General features: G+C 39.1%; 1 protein-coding gene and 1 long non-coding RNA gene across 2 annotated transcripts in view; one reads left to right on the plus strand and one right to left on the minus strand.

Annotated features, from left to right (window-relative positions):
- Positions 1 to 22,915, minus strand: part of RYBP (RING1 and YY1 binding protein) — an 80,318-nt gene that overhangs the window by 12,665 nt on the left and 44,738 nt on the right. The window lies entirely within an intron of this gene.
- On the plus strand, positions 749 to 6,028 carry LOC125929571 (uncharacterized). Its single transcript, XR_007459909.1, has 3 exons — positions 749 to 861; positions 5,049 to 5,277; positions 5,709 to 6,028. It is a non-coding gene; the product is annotated as an uncharacterized LOC125929571 (long non-coding RNA).

Raw genomic sequence — 22,915 nt, forward strand, 5'->3', positions numbered from 1 at the left:
GGGGGAGGGGGAGGGGGAGGGGGAGGGAGAGAATTGCAAGCAGGCTCTGCACTGTCAGCACAGATCCTGATGGGGCTCAATCTCAAGAACTGAGATTGTAACCTGAGCCAAAATCAAGAGTCAGATGCTCAAGTCACTGAGCCCAGCAAGGGTTCCTAAGTGAATTTCTTTTTGATACCTCCATTCATTATTTTCAACATGAATTTTATTCTACAGCAAAAGACTTCAGTGTTCAGACTGAAAAGGTCTTTTGCTTGCTGAGGATTTGGTCTGAGTAAGTGTTTTAGGGACTACTACTCATACTGGAGGCAGCCTATCACCGGAGCCATTGGTCATGTGACTACAGGTGTGGTAGCAACACTCTTCTCTTCACCAGCCCCCTTTAGAGGAAAGCCCAAACAGGCATCTAATCCCTAATTTCTGGGCCAGCATCCCCTACCTCTCAAACTTCATTTGAATAAAGGGGCAGAGACATGGCATGCCTTGTGCTGTCTCCTTTCCCAGTTTCACGTCTGGCATTCTGGCTTTTGTTTTGAAATTCACTAAACATGTTTTTCCTGGTGCCTACCATATGCCGAGGCAGGGTGCTGTGCACTTGGGATATGCATGCATATATGCTCATTATCCAAGGAGTTGGTAAGACATGACATAACAGATACCAATGGCCGAGATCACTGGTGAGGGTCCTCTGTGTTTTATGGGGTGCTCCCTGACACACAAAGCGGATCATAAGACTTAACAGGTGAGATGCCTAAGCTTTCCCCCTTCTTGCTTTCTGTACTTATTTTGGGACCTAACTCGGTGACTATGAGTACTACCTTCTCTAAACTTCAGTTTCCTCACTGGCAAAGGAGATTAGAGGTAAGTGATCTCTAAGGTTCCTTTAGCTGAGACACCTGTATTCAATATTTAATAAAGACAACTACATAGAGTATTTGTTCTCAAGGTAGAGGCAGGTTTTCAGTTTATGCTGTTAGTAACTCATTTAGCCTCTTATTTTAAAAAGGATTAAATATCATGGGGTACGTTCTACAAACTATACTGTTGGTTTAGTGACTATGATATGACCTCTCTCTCCTGCTGCGAAAGACATACGAAATTACCTTATAAATCATGTCATTAATTTAGAAGGAATCACAGAAACTACAAATCTCTAAGCAAACCACATTTTCAGATGCAAATAAATCCAATGATGAACCAAGGTTTTCTCTCTCCAAGAAACACTTTACAACAGCAATCCAATCTACTCTGCAAATTACTTTATAGTTGTCAAAGATCCCATTTAAAATTCATTTAAACACTTCAAAATTACAGTTCATGTCACAAAACTGGGCACCTGCAAAGCACACAAAAGAATTAGTAAATCTTCAAAGGGGGAAAAAAAAAAAAGGCAATTAGATAACTCAAAGGAATCTGAGGTCTTAACAAGTCCATTGCCTTCTTCAGCTCTTGGGTTTCCTCACCCGCAAAATTAAAGCATTGGGCTTCATTAAGGTCATCGTTTAAGATTCCTTCAAATCTAATCCTTGAAAAAACCAAACCAAAACGTACATACTAGACAGTAACCGTTCTAACAAACATGGCTAGAGCTAGTTCATGGTCAAATTATCATGTCATAATGGGTTTCCTACATCACTGGGAATCAAAACTTAAAGCCGGCCATCACTTGGCAAAGAGGTTCACTGCAGGGTTTTTCAGCCTCAGCACTGTTGATCTTTTGGACCTCCTAACTCTTTGCTATAGGGGCTGTACTTAAGCACGGAGGAATATTTAGCAGCATCCCGCCCCCCACCTACCAGATGCCAGGGGCACCCCGATCCCCAAGTCATGACACGCAGAAATTTCTCTAGACACTGCCAAATGTTCTCTAAGAGGCAAAATCACTCCCAGGTGAAAACCACTGTTATGTACAAGATTATCATACAGAGAAGCAAAATATCTACAAAGATGGGAAAGCGGCCCAGAATACAACAGTGCTTCTGTTAAAATGTTATCGAAAGATATCCACCAGAAACATCTGTAATGTGTTCATCATCCTAACTATTGGAGGTTACCAGAGAGTGAGATTTAGGAAGAACAATCTGAAGAACTTTGAATATATTAACAGTGGTTTTTCAAATGAAGTCGTATGATCACTCTTCTCAAACATTTTGCGATACTTTTACTAAAATAAAGTTCTATACCTCACAGCAACACAAGGATTTACCTGTCAGATATATCATTTACACTGACATTAAACAGAAGTCTTTGGTAATTTCATATAGAGCCAAGCATCACACATTTGGTTGGGAACATACCAGTCGCTGAGATCTAAGTAACAGTGTTTTTTAATGTGTAGCACGTATTCTAAGGGGGAAAACCCAAGGTAAAATGTAAAGCAACTTCAGTATATTAATAACCACGAGACCGGTCTGACCAATCACCAAAGAGAAGGCAGAGGAAAGACTATTTGACGGTCTCTACACAATTTCAACTCTATTAAGATCATCTAGATTTCAGGCATTTCAGGTGAATCAGTTTTTATTTCCAGTAAGGGAAGGGAAATTTTAGGGTTATCTCATTTCAAATGGTTGACAAGCTCGATGCGAATGAAGGCGAGAACTCTGAAACCACCAGTAGCTCTCAGCAAGAGAAACTAGCACTGGAGTTTGAGAACTCCTTCAACTCCATGAACAGGATTTTGTTTTGCTGGGACAGTGTGGCACAGGCCGGAGATCGGGATTCAGAGAGCAACTTAAACAGTACGGTAAATCTTTGAGTTAAGTATTGGTCCTATTTGTTACACAGGGATGAAACATTTCTCAGAATCAGAAAATAATGAGAATTATTTGAATAAGAATAGAAGTTTCAATAAAGACGAGAATATTTTGAGATACACTGTCAGCAGTCACGTATCACACCCCCAACAGGTCCGAGCATGCACCTTATCTTAGTGCCTAAGAAATCAGTGATGCAAGTATCAAAATCTGTGTCAGATAAGGAAAACACATTTGTTGGAAAATGCTGATAGCCACGCCTCCTAGAATGAATACTTTTAATTCTGAGGGACCGAAGGAAGTGTTTAGGACACTACATTAACCAACATCTCTATGTAAAAAGTGAATTCTGTGCACAGCCCCTACCCACCCTTGAGTACTTTTCTTCCCTTGAGCAAAATTCTCAGAACAACTTTCCTAGCAATTAAGTGTGGTGAGCTGAATGGGCGCTGCCTAATGCTTTCAGTGTCAAATAATGTGTTACTAGTATGGTCAGAACACCTTCCCAGGAAGATATACTCTCTCCCCTTCCTCATTCTTAACATGCTACTGTGACCTCAGAACAGGGGCTGCTTACCTCCACTACTTATCCCTACAACCCCACTTCTAGATCTTCACTGTCTTCCTCCATTCTAGCTCAGGGCCGAAACACCTTCCTCCTCAATGTCCTACCTGCAACGTCCAGTCTTGCCCCTAGTTAATCCCACATGACCCTACTGAGACCAAGGGTCTGAAAAAGAAAGTGTAATTGGCGATTTCTCTGTTTAACATCTACCCCCGACCATAGTTTACAGAAGTAAATCTGAACTCCCGAACTTGATGCAAGGGGCTCCTCACAACTCGGTTCTGACGATCCTCTCCAGCTCACCCCGCCTCCACCACAGCCTGCTCCTGAGCTCTAGCTTAAGCCACACGGACTTGAGCCCATCTTTTTCAGAAGATACCTTTTATCTCTTGCTGTATTTGCTCACCATACTGATCCCTTAGCTTCTGAAATGTCCTTGCCCATAACTGATGTGCAAAACCCATACGTACCTAAGACCCAGCTCAAATGCTGCTTTTCCAAATTCTACTGGCTAATACCGGTTTGTGGCCAGATTTTCAGGGTTCCCTAACACCCCTGGACATACCTCTACCACTTAATACTCTGTATTATAATCACTCTGTCTCTCCTTACTAGATTATGAACATCTGAGGCCATACTGACACTTTACATTTTGTTTTACTTCCCAAACTTGCTTCAAAATAACTGACAAGAGCTCAGTTAATGCTGCCTGCAAGAACCCAGGTCCTCTGTACAATGTGGTGCAGACAGCAAGTGCTGTATCAGCATGTGACACAAGATTGTATTATTATCATACTGTACATAACAGTCTCTCTGGGACTCAGAACTGAGGGACTTGGTACAACTCCTCTTTCACACTGCCATTCCCCAGCAAAACACTAGGACACAGGAGGTTCTCAAAGAATATCAATACCTACTCCAGAGGCAGAACAGCTCCCAGTTTAAAAGAGGGGAAGAAAGGAGCAAGAAAATGAATGGGGAATGCACTGCACCCTCTGAAGAGGCACTGTGTCACGTGTCCTGCACGCATCACCTCACAATCCTCACAACTTTCCCAAGTCGCTGAAGGGACCAAAGCCTGAAGGTCCAATGGTAAACAGAAGGCTAGAGCCGGTAGAGTCTAATCCAAGTTTATGCTCTTTCCACTAACCCATACTGCCTGCCCAGTGAACCTCGAGAAGGAAGAAAAGAAGTGAACTGAAGCCAGTGAAAGTGAGGAAAACACAAGAGAAGACTATACCACAAGAGACACAGAGGCAGAGACAAAGAGACAGAGAGAGAGGGAGGGAGACGGAGATCGACTCCAAGAAAGAACAGCCAATATTGAAAGCTGCAGCAAATGAGAACACAAAAAACAAGATCTCTGAATCTGCTAATCAACGAAGTGCATTTGCAAAAGAAATGTTTTTCTATTCCTTCACTACATAACATATGTGCCCCTTCACCTTTCCTCTGACCTCAAATATCCCAACTATTTCAACATATCCAACCTACACTCCACAACTATATAGGTATGGAAAAAGCAGACTCTGACATTCTGTTGTACGATGCCTGTGTTTTTAAATATCTAGAGCCCAGGAATTGGTACAAAATTCTTAGGAAGTCAAGTCTAAGGAATGCTCTTCATCTTTTCCGTTTCTTTAGCAAAGTAAAAAGATCTATGGGTACTAACAAATGACTTCTCAAAGCATTGCACAATTAGTAAGTCCGCTTACTTAACCTTACAGGAACCACACTATTTTCAAGAGTAAGCACTGTGGCATCAAGTGGGATCCTCATACTACCAGCAAGCTCTCCAATTACACAGCTTTATCTAAATCCCTGGCTTGTAAGAAGGGACATGCGGATACACAGAGACGGTGGTGTGGTGCATACCTGCAAGTACCCGCACCACTCTGGAACAACTTCTCAAGCTGGCACTCCACTCCACATCAAGTATCTGCCTTTGGCATGAAAGTAAGCCAATCTGCATGCCTTGTAATAAGTTTCCAACAGGGTAAGGATCCTACAGGTTCCAAAAATGACTCTTACATGTCTTTGTTTGAAATGGGCTTTTTCTGTTCTTAAACCAAACTGCTACAACTGCACTTTGTTTGAAGGTTTGCTGAAAATTTGATTCGTTAACTGGCAAAGATAAAATAGAGATTTTTCAAATTCTTTGTTTTAGAAGTCTGAAAACACAAATGTTTTGTTTTTAACTAATTTTAGAGTTGCAAAAATGGTACTCAGCATATACCCCTCACGCGGCCTCTCCTGATGTTAACTTCTTATATAAACATAATTATCAAAACCTGAAAATTAACACTGGGGTACAATACTGTTAACTAAAATGGACACTTTCTTTTATTCTCACCACTCGTCCCACCAATGTTCTTTTTCTCTTTCAGGATCCTGTCTAGGCTCGTGCATTGCCTTCTATTGTCAGTTCTCATTAGCTCCTCAGTCTCCAGGTCTCTGATGACCCTGAAACCTTTGAAGAGTACTGGTCATTATTGTGTAACAACATCCTTCAATTGGGGTTTGTCTGATGAGTTCTCGCGAAAAAAAGAAGTCACCCATTTTCACAACACCAGAGCGAAGATGTGTATCCTCCTGTGTGTCTGTTTTCACACCTTATTAGTAATGTTAACCATAACCACTTGGCTAAGGAGGTGTCTGTCAGGTTTCTCTAAAGTTACTGTCTTTTAAATAAACATCTTGAGAGGTATCTTGAGACTATATATAAAAATATGTTGTTTCTCCTCAAACTTTCACCTATTAACGTCAGCATCCAAATGTGGACTGTGCAAAAATTACTATTTTGTTTTGGCTTTGCCCAATGGTGGCTTTCTGGGTGCCTCTTTCTTTCTGTATTTACTAACTGGGATTCTCCTGGAGGTAAGAACTGTCTTTTCTCTGCCAGTATGGATTCATGGATATTTATCCTACAGGTTAATATCCAATATTGCCATTATTTATTTTGTGTCTCCAATCACTTCAGCTTTGGCCACCAGGAGCTCTTTCTTCAGGTTCAGTTCTTGTGACAATCCCTCATCCTTTTCTGAGGCCTTAAAACTCTACAAAGTTTTAGGATCAGCTGTTCCTAGGACTATTTCACATTCCTAAGCACTGTACCCAAAACCAGTTACAGCCCAGCTAGCAAGGAATAAAACACCCTAACTTACCAGTCATGTAAAGTGATAGATAAATCACTACATCCTGTCCCAATCAGCATTATATTCCACACAGCACAACTATTAACAAAAACGGGTGATGCCTAAGCAAATGGGAGCTCTAGGTATCATTATGAGTACATTTCCTCCAAAGGTACTATTTTAATGCCTCTTCTAACAGAAAACTGCTGTGTTCTAAAGACATCCTTGATCACCAAACAATTTGCGGCCAGAGGTAAAAATGCCAGAAAGAACAATGATGGATTCCAGTTAGGTAGAAAGTGTTCTCTAAAACACATTCAGGGAGGGGGACTGTGGGGGGGGGGGGGCAGACTTCAAACTCTGAAAGAACCTGGAAATATTTTGACCAGGAAAAGAAAAGAGCGCAAAAGCCAAAGCTGAGTGCATGCTCCAAACAGCAAATAGCCTCTGGTGGGGGAAACAGAAGCCGCCCCTGCCCACTTTGTGAGGCTCTGTCCATGGCCTTGGAAGAAATAACTAGCGGCACCTCTAAAAGGACTTCCCTTTGCTTTATAGGTGCATGCTTACCTGCCATCCAAGGAAAACAAATGGAGGCAGGTAGTAAGAGTAATTGGTGCTGTGGCCTGCTAACTAGAACAACTTTTGCCTAGGATACATTTTAAGAAGGCACAATTTACATAAAATGCACACAGTTTTAGCATTACAGTTTAAGTTTTGACAAATGTATACAGCAGTAGTCATCACCCCCAACCCAGATTCCTTTGTGTCCACCTTCCCAGACAACCCCTACTGCCAGCTCCATGAGGCTACCAATTTGTTTTTTGTCACTATGGTTTAAATCTTTGAGTTTCACATAAATGAAATTATATAGCATCTTTGTTTGTATGTAGTTATTTTTGCTGAACATAGTATTTCTGAGATTCACCTACGGTGCTGTATTTTGCTTACCCAGTCTCCTAATGATGGACAGTTGGGCCACTGCCAATTTTTAGCTATCATGAATAAGGCTGCTATTAACATTCATGCACAAGTCTTTGTGTGAACATGTTTTCATTTCTCTTGGCTAAAATTCCTATGGCAAGTATATACTTCACTTTATGGTAAGTGTATATTTAACTTTTTAAGAAATCGCCCAACTATTTTTCAACGGGATTGTGCCGTGTTACATTTCCTCCAGCAAAGTATGGGTATTCCAACTGTTCCACATGTTCAACAACCCTTGGTACTATCAGTCTTTTTAATTTGAGTAATTCTAGTGGCCGTACAGTAGTATCTCAATGTGGTTTTAACATGTAATTCCCCAAAGAATAATGATGTTCAGCCAATGTGTTGCCTAGGATGTACTCTTATACAAGTGCAGTTGATGCCTTACCAGAAACAGTAAGATTTTACAGTATTTGTAAAGATCAAGAGGCTTTCCAATATGGTAACTGTTGAAGCTGGGTGACGGGTAGAGAGACTGTGGTCTCTACTTTTGTGTCTAAATTATGTTTATTAAGAATAAATAAACCAGAAGCCTGCTGGGTTGCATGCCCAGAGAACGTCTTAATGTTTTAACTGAGGTAAAGAACTCAGAAAAGAATGAGGTAAAGACAATTACTTGTCTGATTCTGGTACAGAGTAATGAAATAAAGCATTTCTGATTCTGACTTAAACAGCCTAAAGAAACTATGAACAAACTCCTAAAAATCAGCCAACTGACCCAGATGATTAAGCATTTATGTACTATATAGAAAAGTTTGTGTAAATCAGTGAATTAGACGCAGACACACAGGAGACAAGGGACCAGACCAGTAAGGATAGCTACCACTTTAGATGACAGAATGAAATTCTGAAGAGGTTCAGCAAACTGGAATAATGGACTTGAGATCAGACAATAAGATTTCACAGGACAGCGGTATTAACGGACATAATCTGCTTCTTGTACTTCTTAATCTGAATGCGACTGGTCCAGTCAAGAGTCACAGATGTTAAGAAAATGGAATTTTAGCTCTGGTTCTTTATCAATTTGCAGAATAATAACCAAGAAACACAGCCTTCAGCCTCAGTTTCCCCAGTTGTTAAAGAGAAAAGACCTGTCCTATGTTCCTCCCATAAGGTTAAGGAGAAAATGTTGGACAAGGAAAACAAACACTTGGGGAGACAAGTAGAGAAGACCTATTTTGGTTTTCATGTTCACATACACTTTTGCACACATGTTCAAATTTTAAAAACTTTGATTTTAGTAAAAATGGAAGACTATCTCCCCATATGTCATAACAACATATGCCTCAGAGGACTGATGCTACATAAATACCCCAGCAAGAAAAACAGACAAGCCTTCATTGCCACACCACATTTACTGAGTACCAGTGGGGGTAGGTACGCCCAGTGCCAACCAGGGTTAAAGAAAAAGAGCTTTTAAAAATTATACTCTATATTCCTATTATTAAATATTTCATGGAAAATAATTTAACCCTGATTATTTTAAGCTATTACAGCGAGAGTCTCTGGAAAAGTATGAAAGGTGGCCCCAGTCCCCCACAGTCCACACTACTGTTTTCATCGGTATGTCCATGACAGTGCCATCTCTGCTACCCCAGCAGCTGTCTAGTTCCCGCTGTTAATAAGGAGCCATCCACACACACACTCAGGAAGCCGAGAATGCACTTGTAAAAGAACATGCTAGAATTGAGAATACAATGTTTTCAGAAGCAGATTACAATGCTCTCAACTTCTGACCGCTAATCTGGCATCTTCCCCAAGTAACTTTTCAAGAAACTTGTTCTCTGTAAAAAAAAAAAAAAGTTTTTTTTAATGTGTATTTATCTTTGAAGGAAAGAGAGACAGTGTGTGAGCAGGAGAGGGGCAGAGAGAGAGGGAGACACAGAATCCGAAACGGGATCCAGGCTCCGAGGTGTCAGCACAGCTCGAGGGCTCGAACTTACAAACCCCGAGATCATGACCTGAGCTGAAATCGGTCGCTTAACCGACTGAGCCACCCAGGTGCCCCGAAACTTGTTCTCGAGTTATTACTACGTTAAATCCATCAAACAAAAATACACTTAAAACTTTCTCTTATACTTAACTGTTCTTAGTAATAAGTCACAGCCAAGTTATCTCACTATGCACACACATCCAACCTATAATCTAGTAAGAAAAACTTGAAAAAACAAACCAACCAGTAGTCATCTTCATTCTACAAGTAGAAAGTACTATCTCACAAGAATGACATCTACAGTTAATATCAAAGCTGTTCCCTTCAAACAGCAACATACACACACACACACACACACATATATGTACATATATATTTTGACAGCAGGGTGGGGGTGGTATTCTGTTTTCCTAAAGAAAGTTGTGATTCGTTTCTTTTTTTTCTAGTAATAAAAGTTAATTCTAAAAAGGGCTAAGTGTCTGTGATAAAAGTATGAGTTAGAAGCCAAAGCGGTAATGAGTGTAAACATTTCACACATTACAGTTCCCAGGGTAATCTTATTGTAGTTACAGGATTATTAATGCCTTCCAAAAATGTTAATAGGTAAGAGAATACCTACAGAGGTTGCTGGAGTATGCTCAATACCCTCTCTTGTGCTTAGTTTCAAAGAATGGTATGACTTGATCGTGTGAAAGCAATGCACAATCAGAAGAGGCCATCCTTCAAATTTGGAGTGTGGATCTTTTCCCAGGCTGGTGCTAGATGGTATGAGCCTCTCCTGTGAGGCTGGGCATCTGCACGTGCAGCTCCCAGCCAGCCCAGCGATCACAAGGGTCAATAACTGATACACTGACAACTATTCTATTATTCACTTTCAGTACAGTATTCAACAGATTACATGAGATGTTATTATAAAATATGCACATCCCCACAAAAAAAGGCCTTGTATTACAAAATAGGCTCTTATTTTAAAACAGGCTTTGTGTTAGATGATTGTGCCCAACTAAAGGCTAACATAAATGCTCTGAGCACGTTTAACATAGGCTAGGCCAAACTGTGATGTCCTGCAGGTTAGGTGGTATTACATGCACTGTAGACTTATATTTTCAACTCACAATGAGTTCATTAGGAACATAACTCCATCCTAAATCAAGGAAGACCTATTAATTACTTTTTCATAATAGTAATTTCCTTTATTTTTACAGATGAGTAAAGAGGCTTAGAGATAACTAGTAATTTTCTCAAGAATCCGAGTGTCATTTACCACACAGTAACAACCAACGACCTAACCAAGACTCCTAATCATTTTTCCCAGTTTATAATAGAAGGGTCATTGCCTAACTAAAACTCTTACTCATCTATTCCAAGCCCTAAACCCAAGCGATGTCATGTTTCTTAATCTAACCAGGTGTCAAAGGGAAATTTTTACACTCCCACTTTCTAACACCAACTGAGATGTCAACAATTTTAATGTGTGTTACTATTTCAAAAGATTAAAATGTGGAAGGTGATGTATCAGAATGGGCAAAACAGGGTATGATTTGATTTACTCCTATGGATCACTTAACTGGAAGTTACCACTGCAATAGGTATGGTGCTTAAAAATTAAACTGCATGAACTTAAAAATACTCTAATATTCTAGTTTTGAAGTCAGATTGGACCCCTCCCTTTCTATTCCAAAATAGTTAGCTCTCATTAATACATAACTTAAAGCTCCACTTCAAGGAAATGTCTGTTACCATGTGTCTATCAATTGCTATTTAAAAAAAAAAAAAAACCTTAAAAAAATAAAAATTTTCACAATGATCCAGGACAAGTATTCTCCTTAAAACTGCATTTTATTCTGCTGTTCTGGGGCCCAAAGAAAAAAGCAAGAGCATGGGTTAGTGGAGGATATTATGGGTTATCTACAGTAATAAATTTTCCCAGAAAAATACCAGACTTCTGTCCCGGAGATAAATTTATTCACTGTCCTAAGTGCTAAGGAAACAAATTAAGAACACTACCTATGTATCTCAAATTCTTCAGTACTTAACATGGGTCTTTGGGTGGGGTGTTCTATGGAAGCTTTTGTGAATATGATAAAAAGTATTAATCTACTCAGAAAAAAGTGCACAAACAAGTAAATATCTGTGTGCAATTTCAAATTTATAGATCCCCCAGTTATAGCTGGTCCAACAAATATAAAAACAAACAAGAATAATAGGGATGACTGGCCAAGATTCCATCTGGAAGCCACAAAATCTCCAAATGTTACTGTTCAAGCCGACTGACTCTTATCAACTAGGAGAACTGCAAATTCAGCATTTAAGGTAGATCATGCCTTTAACAGTATCCAAAAACTTAGCTAAATTAAAATGACTGAAAATGGCCAAATGCCATCCTACCTTTTTTTTTTTTTTTTTTTGCCATCCTATCTTTTTTTGGTAAGATAGAGTCACCTGTATTGTTTCTGTTAGCGTGCAATTTAATCCTTCCATCTTTCCCTCTCCCTTTTCCCAACCCTGTCACCGCCATTTATTACAGAGAAATTAACACAGAGTTTATGTTTAAAAAAAAATTTTTTTTTAATGTTTATTTATTTTTGAGAGAGAGGAAGAGAGCGAGTGGGGGAGAACCAGACAGAGAGGGAGATACAGAATCCAAACCAGGCTCCAGGCTCTGAGCTGTCAGCACAGGGCCTCATGCGGGACTTGAACTCATGAACCACAAGATCATGACCTGAGTTGGATGCTTAACACAGAGTTTATATTTTTAAACTTGCTGGGGAGCCTGGGTGGCTCAGCCAGTTAAGTGTCTGACATCGGCTCAGGTCATGATCTCATGGCTTGTGGGTTCAAGCCCTGCGTCAGGCTCTGTGCTGACAGCTCAGAGTCTGGAGCCTGCTTCAGATTCTGTCTCCCTCTCTCTCTGCCCCTCCCGCCTTGTGCTCTGTCTCTCTCTCTCAAAAATAAACACACATAAAAAAAATTTTTTTAACTTGCTTATTTTTCTCTTAAGTTGAGTTTTTGCTGTGTGTTTAACTTCCTTAACGAAGTATTTTGTAATCAACAGTTTGCTTATTCTTTTTTCAAATCTGAGCCTCTGTAAAATATGATCTTGAAGATGAAGACGATTACCAACATCTAGCATTACAGGACTAAGATCTGTTTCTTTTCTCCTATGACACCTTGAACATTAGCCCTGAATTCAAAAATCTGCACTTTAAAGTTCTCTCAGAATAGAGATTATTTTGAAATATGTTCCAACACGAGGGAATAAGTCTTTATACAAAGGTTTATTCAGTCTCCTTCACAGCTGAATCCACTGGGCCCACTGTGAAAATATGAATATGAAGAGAATTTGGCCTTAACTCAGTCAGATGGTTGAGTGAGGTGATGAGGGCAGACTAAAATGGGGTGGGGTTGGGTAAGATGAGTTCCACAGGCCTATGTAGCAAAGCCATCCATATGGAGTGTGTGTGTGTGTGTGTGTAATGAGATAATCCCAGTTGAGGGCAAAGGCAACTTCCAAAAGCAGAAATGTGGCCTCTCTTGGAGGTCTCCAAATGAAATCTCAACCTGCCAGATAAGAACCTACTCTTTCCCACCAAACAGCCTTCCTTCCAGGTAAAACAGTACTCTACTGTTAACTGCCTCTTGTTCTTCACCATGGACTATAGCTAACAAACAGAATTAGACTTAACTGACTTCTGAGTTTAAAATATAAAAAAATCATGGCTTTCTCCCTTGCTCTCTCTTGGACCATTGTGAAAAGCCGGCAGTCATGGTCATGAAGAATCTTACAAAGACTCAGGGAGAGGTTCATATGGTGAGCAACCAAGACCTCCCCTGCCATGCCTGCCAACAGCCAGCAAGGAACTGAGGTCTTCCACAAAGTCATGTAAATAAGTCATTTTGAGAAGCAGGACCCGCACCCGCCCCCAATACAACCCCAGTCAAGCCTCCAGATGACTGCAGCCCCACCAAACATCTTGCTACATACATTCTTATTAGGGACCCTGCCTGAACCAGAACCATCCAGATAAGCCATTCCTACATCCCTAACTCTTAAGAAAAGATATGACAATTGATAAAGGTGGTCAAAAGCTACGAACTTCCACCTGTAAGATTAAATAAGTACTGGGGATGTAAGGTACAACATAAAGAATACAGTAGCACTGCTCTCTTGTATATCTAAAAGTTACTAAGAGAGTACATCCTACAAGTTCCCACCACAATGGAAAAACCTTCCTCCTCACTTTTTAAAAAAAATGTATGTGGTTAAAGATGTTAACTAAACTTTGGTAATCATTTCACAATGTATGTAAGTCAAATCATTATGCTGTACATCTTAAACTTATGCAGTGCTGTATGTCAATTATATCTCAAAAAAAAACTTGAAAAAAGGTGTGAAATAATAGGTTTAAGTTGCTATTTGGGGAATCATTTGTTACACAGCCATAGATAATGCATACACACACACACACACACACACACACACACACACTTCTCAAATATACAGTAATTTTTTTATAAAGTAAAAAAAAAAATGCCTAGAAAAAAAAAAGATTCATGTTCCAGGTTATAAAACATCTACTACTTCCTACAAAACCTTTAAAGGTTATACATCCTAATGAGATCCACTCTAGGGAGAATAAAGGTTAATTTGAGAAGCCAGAAGTGAATCTTAATTAATATAAGTAACCCAGCTGACCTCACAGTCCAGTCGTCAGATATTCAATCAAATACTGTCAATAGTTACTGTATTCCTTTAGAACAGGGATCAGTGAACTTTTGCTGTAAAAGGCCAGATAGTGACTATTTTGGGTTTTGTAAGCTAAGAGGCAAAAACTAAAGAGTATGGACACACTTACGTAACAACCATTTAAAGCTGTAAAGAGCATTCTGAGCTCCCAGACCCTACAAATATAGGTGGTCAGCTTCCGAGTCTAGGCTACAGAAAGTATATGGTCTCTCATATTAAAGCAATCCAAAACTTTCAGGGTCTGTATTTCAAAGGACTTCCCCCAAAGGTTGCACATTATGCAAGTACTGGTAAAGCAACAAGAAACCTTATAACTAGTTCCTAAGATGATAAGGTCTGCCATTCCAAAGTTAACAAAATCTCAATACCAGAGTCAGAAGAACAAGGATACATTCCTGTCAAACTGGAAGATGCAAATGTGTTTCAGTAAGAATATTAAGGGCAAGAGAACGATAATGGTAATATTGCCAGCAAATAAATTTATCATTAAACAAGGGGTCTGAGTAGCAAAAATGGCATAGTGGCTAGCCAATACAACAAAGAAACACAACTCACCTTCAACAATTCCCATTCTCTGGCTTCCAACAATTCCCATTCTCTGGCTTTAAAACTCATCAAGTTACAGATATACACACGCACACACACACAGCTTTGTAAACTCAACTTATGTGGATCAATGGGTGCCTGAAATAAGGTTAATCACATTAAATTAGCCCTCATCACACTGTAAGAGTCAAGAGACCTCCAACATCTAGTCCTTATACTTTGTGACTAACTGCTCAATCTTTGCCCATTTATCTTCACTGGGATTCATATTCTACATGATGGAACTAGAATTTATTATATCTCTGAATCTTGTGAATGGCAAAAATCCATGACCATAGGTGTATCTATTTATAATAAAAAGAAATCTAAAATAAGTTAATTCTGTCTCCTTAATGGATTTAAGGCAGTACACAGGTGTTCTTATACTAAAAAGAGGCAAGAAAACCAAGAGGCAAGAAAATACTCCATTTGCTCAAGTTCTCACATAGAATTCTCTAGCCAATGAAATGTTTTCTTAAGGGAAAATATCACTAAAGAACTTGAAATCAGTCTGGCAGGCCAATCAATGACCCTGAAAACCCCTACAGGAAAATAACAGGATCAAGCTACATCTGCCACAAAAGAATAGCCAGGTAGTTACTGGGAAATTAGAGAGAGGCTTGCACTCAACTTGTCTACATGGTATCCTACTTGATGGATGAAAGCATTGAGGGAAGACATTATCCTATCTTTGGCACATAGTGATAGCAAGGATCCAGTCTGAATCCAAGCAGAAACTGCTCAAAATCTTCAATATTTTAGATATATTTAGCATAAAATTGTGAATGTACTTTAGAGTCCATACTGAAGTAAAAAAATTTTTTAAATTTGAAAAATAATTTTGATCTTTAGGAAAACTGGATGTTTTAAGAAAACTTGTATTTCCTTAAATTTATTTCTTCATAAATTTGGTGCTGCACCATGGCTAATCATTTTCTGGCTAATAAAATCTATTTTATATATTACTTTAATGAGGGTCAAACAGAGGGAACAGAAAAGACCTAAATGTTTCAAAATAAAGAGTGCAAATGAAACGAGTATTTATTAAAAAATTTTTTTCTAATGTTTATTTTTGAGAGGGGGAAGGGAGGGACAGAAATAGAGACACAGAATCTGAAGCAGGCTCCAGGGCTGACAGGCTCTGAGCTGTCAGCACAGAGTGACGCGGGGCTCTAACTCACAGACTGCAAGATCAGGACCTGAGCCCAAGTCGGATGCTTACCTGACTGAGCCACGCAGGCACCCCAAAACTAGTATTTAAATGAGCAGATTTGGGACTTGAAAACAAAACAAAACTTAACCATTATTCTCCTTCTTCTGTGTTCTACAAAGGATGAGATGGCTTACGATATTTAAGTTGCAATATTTATATATACAAATCAATATATTTATTTATATATACAAAATCAATACTAAATGAAAAACAAAAGCAGAAAATGAGGACAAGGAAAAAGAATATAGAACACTGTTGGTATATAGTTAATCAAACTTCAAATTCTGGCTCTGTGTTTTCCAGGACTCTTAGGCACATGTGAAAACCACTGAGTAACAAGCCTGTGTGGCCACTTGATCCTCAAGGGAGAGTTTAGGAGCAAATGGACTAAGGAGTCTCTCTAACCTTCCTTTAGTATCAGTAATTTTTTGTTTTTTGTCAATTTTTGAGAGAAGCTAAACAGAATCAACTGGAGGAGAAATTTTTTGGCAAGGGCCCAGATACTAACCAGCTAGAAGTTAAGTGCTGAGGCAGGACAACAATTAAGACACTTAGCACCAGGCCATCTACCCACTTGAGGAGTGAACAGCAGAGAAAGCTATAGGCAAAGTGTCATTTTTTTGTTATTTGGATACCCCATTTACGCACATGTACAAGTTCTTAAGCTGACCTCCCTGAAGTTCTGCATCACAGGCCATGTAAGGTGATCCTCACTTGGAAAATTTTCAGAAAAGGCGCCCCCACCAAGATCACAGAAAGGTCTTCCGGATCCTGCCATGGATATTCTGGCTTTGCTAATGCTTTCCCGTGTGTTTAACCACTAAATAAGCATAAACTTCTGGCAAGGCCAGTTATTAGCAAAGAACACTGATAAATCTGTGATTTTATTCCCTGGATAATTAAAAAAGGGGATAACTAAGGTGGGAGGGAAGCCAACTACAGTTATAATTTTTCCCTTAGCTTATGTATTAGAATGTCTTATTTTAAGCTGTGAGATAAATCCAGACAAATTTAGTAGGCAACTATGTTCTATTGGTTCTTCACAATTAAAAAATATTTACACCAAAGTCTTTTGTTTTATAGATAACAACAACAACAACAAAAGCAGATACTTGTGTTTTGCCAAATGTTTTACTGTTATTTTGTCTCTCCTACCTCCTGAGAGAGAGGAGAATCTTATAAAATTCACATATATATCCTGAGTATTTACAGATGGATGAAAATACATTATCAGAAATTTGCCCTAAAGAATCATCTGCTATCAAAAAGCATCAAAAATTAATGAACTGGTTTGCCTGTGAATTTTGGACAAAGGAATGGATCATCTCCATCTCTCTAAAAACAGTAACAACAACAAACCAAAAAAACCCCCAACCATCCACCGAAGTCACAAATACCTTATTTAAGTCAGTAAGTTTTGCTAACCATTTGACAGTGGTTCCACTACAAAATAACTGCTCTTTATTATTTCTCCTCTACAAGTGTTCTTACCATCCATCCCACAAAGTCCAAGAATGACAAACAGCCGGCACCAATTCTCGTCCTTCCAAACCCAGAGCAAACATGGCCAAGCCCAAATGAGGCTCCAGATTCCTCAAAACTACATTCCAGGAAGCTGTTAAGATCAAACCCATAACCTACTCTTTTCTCTCACCTAGTACTTCCAGTTCCTTCTTTCTCTTCCACTTTAGCCTCTATACTATTGCCAAAATCATCTTAAAATACAACTTTGATCCTGCCTCTAAGATCTTAACAGTCCTTCAACCACTTAGAAAGTAAGTCCTAAAGCCCACAATGTAACATGACATACATCTAAAGCCTGCCTTTCTCCAGCCCAACTGCTATGTCCTTAAAAATTGGTTTGGCCACTGACACTGTTCACTGGTCCAAACTGACAACTACTCCCTTTCCTACCTCCTCCTACCTCTGTTTAAACCTTTCCTGACTGCTCCTGTCCACGACAGGATCTCCAGCCTCAGTAGTCTTTGACCTCCTGTTCGCTCTTCTATTCTTTATTTGGTTCTACGGACACATGGCTAATGGAATTTCTGTCCAGTTACTCTGCACTTTCATTTATTCTTTCATTCAACATATGCTGTAACTCAAGCACTGTGCTAGAAACTAGAAATAAAATGGTGGATAAAAACAGGCTAATCCCTGCTCTTTAAGAGCTTCATCTAAACAGATAAGTCAAACCAGCATATAATCACACACAAACAGAAAATTACAGAGGAAAGAGTTCAAAAGAAACATCAAGGGCATATTAAAAAAACAGTAGTTTGGGGGTGAGGGAGTTAATGAGGGATATGGGGACGTAAGAGTCAAGGACAGCAGGCTCAGGTAGGGGAAAGATGGAAAATAGCACTGTGGTAGGAAAGAAAGTCTTATGGTATTAAGTAATACTAAAAAAAGACCAAGGTGGCCAATTTGCAAAGACCAGGCAGTAAATGATGAGGCAGGAAGAGTAGGCAGGGAGCCAGACTGTCACTATTATTTAGGGATCATGTATTCTGTTTACTATAAATTCCCTGTACTGTCTACTATAGTATCATATAGTGAAAAACTTAACATTTACTTGCTGAATGGAGGTAAATGCATCAACAGAACTGTGCTGAAACAGTAAACAAAATATGCAACTTGCTAAAGAAATGAGCAGTCTGGTAGCCAATCCTATCAAATTCATATCATTGATTCCCACCCATGGTAACCCTTACAGAGCCTCAATTCTCAAATCTAACTGCACATTAGCATCAACTGGGGAGCCTTTAAAGAACCGTAATGTTCTGGCCACAACAACAGGGATACTGATTTAATCGGTCAGAGATCGGGCCCACCTAGGCAAATAAATTTTATTTTTTTTATTTATTACTGAAGTATAGCTGGCTTACAATACCATACTAATTTCAGGTGCACAACATATTGACTTGACAATTCTATACATAACTTAATGCTCACAATAAGTATAGTCACCGTACAATGTTACTACTATATTATTGACCATATTCCCCAAACTGTACTCCTCTCCTCCATGACTTATTATTTTATAACTACAAGTATGCACCTCTCAATCCCCTTCATCATTTTGCCCATGTTCCCACGTACCTCCCCTCTGGCAACCACCAATTTGTTCTATTTAAGTGTCTGTTTTTTTGGGGATTCCACATATAACCATATCTTCTTTATCTAGTCATCTATTAATGGACACCTGGCTTGCTTCCAGATCTTGGCTACTGCAATAATGCAATAAACACAAAGGTGCACATATCCTTTTAAATTAATGTTTTTATACGGAAACCCTCTTGTACTATTGGTAGGAATGCAAACCGGTGCAGGTGCTCTGGAAAACAGTACAGAAGTTCCTCAAAAAATTAAAAATAGAACTATCCTATGACCCAGCAATAGTGCTACTAGTAATTTATCCAAAGGATACAGAGTGTTGATTCATAGGGGCACATGTACCCCAATGTTTATAGCAGAGCTTTCAACAATAGCCAAATTACGGAAAGAGCCCAAGTGTCCACCAACTGATGAATGGATAAAGAAGATGTGGTTTATATATACAATGGAATACTACCTGGCAATGAGAAAAAATGAAATCTTGCCATTTGCAGCAACATGGATGGAACTGGAGGGTATTATGCTAAGTAAAGTCAGTCAGAGAAAGACAGATATCCTATGTTTTCATGCATGTGGAATTTGAGAAACTTAACAGAGGACCATGGGGGAAGGGAAGGGGAAAAAAAGAGTTTTAAACACAGAGGGAGGTAAACCATAAGAGACTCTTAAATACAGAGAACAAACTGAAGGTTGATGGGGGAGAGGGGGAGGGTGCCACAGGGAAAATGGGTGATGGGCACCGAGTAGGACACCTGTTGGGACAAGCACTGGGTGCTATATGTAAGTGATGAATCATGGGAATCTACTCTTGGACCCAAGAGCACACTGTATACACCTTATGTTAGCTAACTTGGCAATATACACCTTATGTTAGCTAACTTGGCAATATACTGTATTAAAAAAAAAAAAAAGATACAAACCATAATCGAAAACAATGTAAAAAAAAATATGAATTAGTGTTTTTGTTTCTTTGGGTAAATACCTAGTAGCAGAATTACTGGATCCTATGGTATTTGTAATTGTTGAGGAACCTCCATACCGTTTTCCACACTGGTTGCACCAATTTACATTCCCAACAACAATGCATGAGGGTTCGTTCCCTTTTCTCCACATCCAACACTTGTTATTTCTTATCTTTGATTTTAGTCAACCAAACAGGCATACAGTGGTATCTCATTGTGGTTATGATTTGCATTTCTCTGATTAGTGATGTTGAACATGTTTTCATGTGCTTGTTGGCCATCTGTATGTCTTCTGTGATCTTATTCAGGTTCTCTGTTCATTTTTAAAATCGGATTGTTCTTTGGTCATGAGTCTATGTATTTTGATTATTACCTCCTATCAGATACATCATTTGCAAATATTTTCTATTTACGAGGTTGCCTTTTTACTTTGTTGATCATTTCCTTTGTTGCACAAAAGCTTTTTATTTTGGTGTAGTCCCAATAGTTTATTTTTGCCTATATTGCCAATGTTTCCTTTTAGTTTTAAGAATTCAGGTCTCACATTTAGGTCTTTAATCCATTTTGAATTTACTTTGTGTAAGGTATAAGTCATCTAGTTTCATTCTAAGAAATTGTCTTTCCCCAACTGTATATTCTAGCCTCCTGTGTCATAGGTTAATTGACCAGAGAGGTGTGGGTTTATTTCTGAGTTCTCTATCCTATTCCATTGATCTGTATCTATTTTTGTGACAGTACCACACTGTTCTGATTACTGTGTGGCCTTTTTTTTTTAAGTTTATTTATTTATTTTCGAAAGGTGGGGACAGGCAGAGAGAGAGGGAGAGAGAAAATCCCAAGAAGGGTTGCACTGTGAGCAGAGAGCCTGATGTGGGGCTCCAACTCATGAACTGTGAGATCATGACCTGAGCTGAAATCAATAGTTGGACACTATGATTATTAGTGTCCACTCTGATTATTGTACTATTTCTTCATATCTGGGATTGTGATACCTCCAGTTTTGTTCTTACTCAAGATTACTTTGGCTAGTCGAGGTCTTTTGTACTTCTACATCTATTTTGCAATTGTTTTAGGTCTAACACACTACTGCCATTTTGATAGGGATTGCACAGAATCTATAGACTGCTTTGGGTAGTATGGACATTTTAAGAATATTAATTCTTCTAATCTGTGAGCATGGTATACCCTCCTCTGTCGGAATAGTCTTTAGTTTCTTTCATCAGTCTTAAACAGTTTTTGGGGGTATGAGGTTTTTTACCCCCCTGGTTAATTAAAATTTATTCCTATGTATTTTATTGGGCAAAAGTATTTTAAATAGCTTCCCAGGAAACTCTAATGTGATCTCTAGGTAGAGAACGATTTGCCTTAGGGACAAGTCCTCTTAACAAATTGTTCAGAAATAGCTTTATGTTTCTCCTAGCTTTTCCTTAAACACCAGACATAGGCCCGCCCCCATTCCTCCTAAGTTTAAGGCAACCGCTGGTGTTCCCAAACACCAAACGCATCTCTGTAGGTACATCCCAGGAACCACCTTTATTCATTTCACACACTTTCAAACAAGCAAGATGGCATAAAAAAATGAAGAGGGGCTGTAGGTGTTGATTTGGAATAAAAAAAAAAAATCCTGAAACTAACCGAGTTCAGTTTTGAATACCCTAGTCAAAACTCTAATTTGTGCAACAAGAGTAAAATCTCTAAGGTGGCAAACAAAATGAGAAGATGAGTGAATTCTGTCCTAAAGAGAACAATCTGCCTCCATCATCAGTAAAAAAGGAGAAAGAGCTGGGAAAGGGAAACCACTTAATTCATGTTTGCTTGTGTCCCAGGCAAAAGGCTTTGAGAGACTGAAAGAACATTACACAGCGGGATCCCAAGACACTGGGAGGAGAGGAGTGCATTCCAAATTGCTCCTGAAGTTGCAGGCCTGTAACAGTTATAAGAGCTCAAATACAAGTCAAATGTAGGTCGACTCTTAAGCTATTAAAATTGCTTGCCTTTAAGGAGAGAGATTTTGGCTATTGCTTTTGTTTTGTAGTATAAGAAAATTGCTAATTGAGGTCACCTGTAATACTAGGATTCTATCCTAATACTGGTTATATATATATATACATATATATATAATACATAACCTAATGCTGGTTATAAACAAAGGTAATATTTAAAATAATTCAGGGCGCCTGGGTGGCTCAGTCGGTTAAGCGTCTGACTTGGGCTCAGGTCCTGATCTCAGAGCTCGTCGGCTTGAGCCCCGTGTCGGGCTCTGTGCTAACAGCTCAGAGCCTGAAGCCTGCTTTGGATTCTCTGTCTCTGTCTCTCTCTGTCCCTTCCCAACTCATGCTCACTCTCTCAAAAATAAATAAACATAATTCAAAATTAAATGCATCTTATGAACAAGTTTAGATTTCACTGGCTACTTTGGATTACCTGTGCATGTCATATTCTTCATCATCAGGCTGATGTACAAGCACAAGGTAAGATTTTAATCCTTATGTATGTAGTTTTACACATGAAAAAAAAAACAGGATGTTTGCTGAAATTTATCTCAAAAGATGCAAGCCAATTTCACCTTCTCTATTTTAAAACTAAACCCATTCTAAGAACAATTACAAGTGACACAATGAGAAAAATTAGCTCTCTCCATGAACTTTCCGTTCTAAGACGAACCTGGGCCAATTGTAAATCACACCGTCCTGGCACCATTATTTGAAGCCTTTTTCCATTTAAAGAGTCACATCAATGGCAGAAGTGCCTTTCATTACCCTTCCCATTTAATGGCCACAATCTCTCCCAGGTTCCACCAACTGGACTATATAGAGCTGATGTGAGAATGCATTATTGGGCTTCTTAATGCCTTTACTTCCTGTTAGCTAAAGGTTGAACACTTGGCAAAGCATCTCAACTATGTAATGTGTGGAAACG

The sequence above is a fragment of the Panthera uncia genome, chromosome A2 (assembly GCF_023721935.1).
Source record: "Panthera uncia isolate 11264 chromosome A2, Puncia_PCG_1.0, whole genome shotgun sequence".
Lineage (NCBI taxonomy): Eukaryota > Metazoa > Chordata > Mammalia > Carnivora > Felidae > Panthera > Panthera uncia.